Raw genomic sequence first — 3,396 nt, 5'->3', positions numbered from 1 at the left:
GTCGAGAGGGAGAGAGAGAGAGAGAGAGAGAGAGAGAGAGAGAGAGAGAGAGAGAGAGAGTAGTTATTCATTTGCAAAAACCAGAACCATATGACAGATAAACCAAATAAACTAATGAACTTAGTTACCAACAGGGGTAAGTGGAAATAGGTAGAAGTAGGGTAGGAGAAAGGAGGTGGGAAAGGGTTGAAAGGCATAGAGTAGGAATTACACTTTTCTCAGAATTCCTCTTTACAAAAGTTTTACTTTGGAACCATATTAAAATTTTAACATTCAAAAAATGAAAAAAATCTATGAGACTGGGGATTTTAAAAATCACTAAAATGAAATACAAACAAATTTTCAAATGAATAACATCAACTCACAATATTTGGACTATATATTTTCAGACTAAAGACAAAAAGAACTATAAAGAAATATTAAACTTTAGTTAGTAGGTTTATTTATCACAGAGGATGACTTAGTGATTATGAACTACTTTGGTGTGTCCTAGGATTGAGAATGAGGAGAGTTAAGTGTCTCATTGTCAGAGAAGAAAGTTACACATGCGGAGAGAGAAGACTAGAGGGAATTCTGAGGTGTTGACTTGGAAGAAGAGGTGAAAACATGAACTCAGCTACGTATGTGTGCACATGTGTAGACACAGAGACAGAGAAAGAGGGTGGGAAGAGAAACCACAAATAGATTTCCTTAGAGACCCCAGAATCAATACTATTCTAGTAGCAATGATCCCACATAACATGCAGATCTCACTTTCTAAATACCATTCTCCACTAGGAGGAATCAGGGCTCCATGAAGAAATGGCTGATTCCAGGGCCAAGGTAGAAAAAGGACAAGATGAGCCTGTAACATCTTATGTCAGAAAATAAGAAAATGCTCATGGAATAATGGGGACAAGTCCAAAGGACACAGAACATCGACTGAAGGAACTCCTCCTGGCCACATATGGGACAACTGGAACATCAAAATATATAATTACAGTAATGGATTATACACTAATTTTCTATGTTGAATTTCTACGAACTGAGAAGTTCACTTATGTGATTGGTATAAGGGAGCTCTGTGGGTTCAATGAAAGGTCAGTAGGGCAAGAAACATGAGGGTACTCATGAAAATAAAGTTCATATAATCAGCTCTATAGATCGGTCTGGGTAGGGGAGCAGGATCATAGAGAAGTTATTAACACTGGGAGAAAATGACAGGCTCCAGAAAACGGATCCAAGAACTAGAGTCTAGAGGCTAATAGGTGACCCTGACAGAAAATGGTGACACAGGACAACATAAGCCAGAGAGAGAGAGAGAGAGGCTGAAAGAGGGAAGGGGGAAGGGAGGGAAGAGGTTTACATGAGAGTTTGTCATATAGCATATTTCTCAGACAGGTACTGGTTGCTGGTTTCCTCTGGAAGAAGAACAATGGCTAACCACCATCTCAAATGCCATGGGTTTAATCCTAAAGGCCACTTCAAAAAATATCGTTCCAACTTTCCACTGTTTCCTCTGACATCGACCACCCTGGATTAGATATATATTCTTCACATTATTTTTTTTCAAATATTGTCAACTTTTCCAAATGACAAAATGCTTTCCTGTGGTTTCAAAGTGAAATTGTCAAAAAGAATATAAATCCTTTTTGTTCAACTTCAACTGGTACCATTCCAAAATACATAATTGAAACCTCTCCCAAGTAGGCAGTGATAAAAATTTTATATAATGTGCCTGCATGTTTCTTTCATAAATAAAAGATGGCACAAAGTACTTCTAACTTGCCCATTATTATCAGAGCTGGTTGTGTCAGTGGAGCATTGCTATTTGTGATTCAGTTTAAAGTCCTAAATTTCAGCCTTTTGGAAAGTAAGTCTAAATTCCTACTGAACAGTTTTCCAAAATTGTGTTTTGCAGACCAATGCAATACCTTCAGCTCAACATGAGCTTAACTAAGGATGCACAATTTACTAGAGTTCCAAAAGACTTACAGCATATGTACAGACGTAGAAAAGGAAGAAAATAATTCCAGGTAACAGATACAGCATATAGTAAAGATACAAAGATATAAAAACAAAAGAGTGTACGTGTACATGTCTGTGCATGCACACATGCGTGCACACATACTGTAAAAAAGTAGGAAAAGACTAATCTATGTCTCTGTACTTTTTCTTAATCATTCTGTTAATACCTGTCTTCTCCTCCAGATTCTATGCATCGTGACCACAGGTGCCACATCTCTTTTGCTCTCAGTTGTATCCACGTTGCCTCAACAAGTATTTATGGAACAATGAATGATAATAATAATAACCAGTCTGACTAAGCTGAAACTTAATGAGAGATATGTAGTACCAAGTGAAAAGTAAGGTTGGAGGAGCCCAGTAAAGCCAAATTATGGAGGGTCTTAAAAGTCAACTAAGAAACCAAATGAAAGGAATATATGGAGTGGACAATAAGGATTCATTGTACATCCTTGATCAGGGAAATGACCTTGTGAAAATGACATTTTAGGGAAATGGTAGGGATATAACAGATAACAAGCAGAAAAACAGAGACCATAAGTTGGGAGGCAATAACTGTAGTCCAAGTGTCAAGTGATGAGTCCAACTTAGTGTTCTAATAATAGGAATAGGGAGGAAGCAGAAACCCAAAGAGGCATTTCAAGTGAACAATGAAAACAGATTGAACAGTAATGTCACTTTTAAAATCACTTGCAATTACTTAGATTCACTTTTTGGAGACTGAGCCATCAACTTAAACCACTAAACCACGAGTAATGATTTAACTACTAAACTACCAGTTTCTCTCCTATGATTCATTCGTCTCTACTTCTACCTCTATGAATGCTAACAATTACAATGTAAGAAGACTTGAGCCACCCCAAACCATGACAATTCCCTGCCGTCTTAGGGCACCTTATAAATTGTTGTTGGTTTGTTTGCTCTGTGCAAAATCACCAAGCCAAAGTAAAGTTAAAAACCATGGCCAAGAGAGACTCCCAGAGGCACACACAGTTTCCTGCAATCTGGAGTACCCTTCTCCTCTCCTTTACTCTATTACCTCCAACTCCTTCTCAACACAACACGGGCATCTCCTTCACTAAGACACACTTTCTGATCCAACCAAATGGAGGTGAAACCCTTGTTTCTGCCCCAGAGGATTCTGGGCTCACAGCATCATCACACTATCTTATAACTATCATAATTATGATATGTATACATGTTGGCATATGTATAACCCCTTTGAGTTCCCTGAAAACGGTGATTTGATTTTACTCTTGTCAGTAGCCCTAGCACTTGGGACAGTCCCTGGCATAGCGTAAAAGCTTAATAAATAGTTGATGAATGAACTATTAAATGTCCTTGACCTAAACATGCAATGCTAAGAATCTGGGAAGGCATTCTTTAGGGAAA

General features: G+C 38.0%; 1 protein-coding gene across 1 annotated transcript in view; it reads right to left on the bottom strand.

The window, feature by feature from the left end:
- The window catches only part of GPR158 (G protein-coupled receptor 158), a 327,088-nt gene that overhangs the window by 224,011 nt on the left and 99,681 nt on the right, over positions 1-3,396 (bottom strand). The window lies entirely within an intron of this gene.

Source organism: Lipotes vexillifer, unplaced genomic scaffold, assembly GCF_000442215.2.
Source record: "Lipotes vexillifer unplaced genomic scaffold, Lipotes_vexillifer_v1.1 scaffold738, whole genome shotgun sequence".
Classification (NCBI taxonomy): domain Eukaryota; kingdom Metazoa; phylum Chordata; class Mammalia; order Artiodactyla; family Lipotidae; genus Lipotes; species Lipotes vexillifer.
Note: the sequence above shows the minus strand (reverse complement) of the source record. Positions and strands in the feature narration are given on the sequence as shown.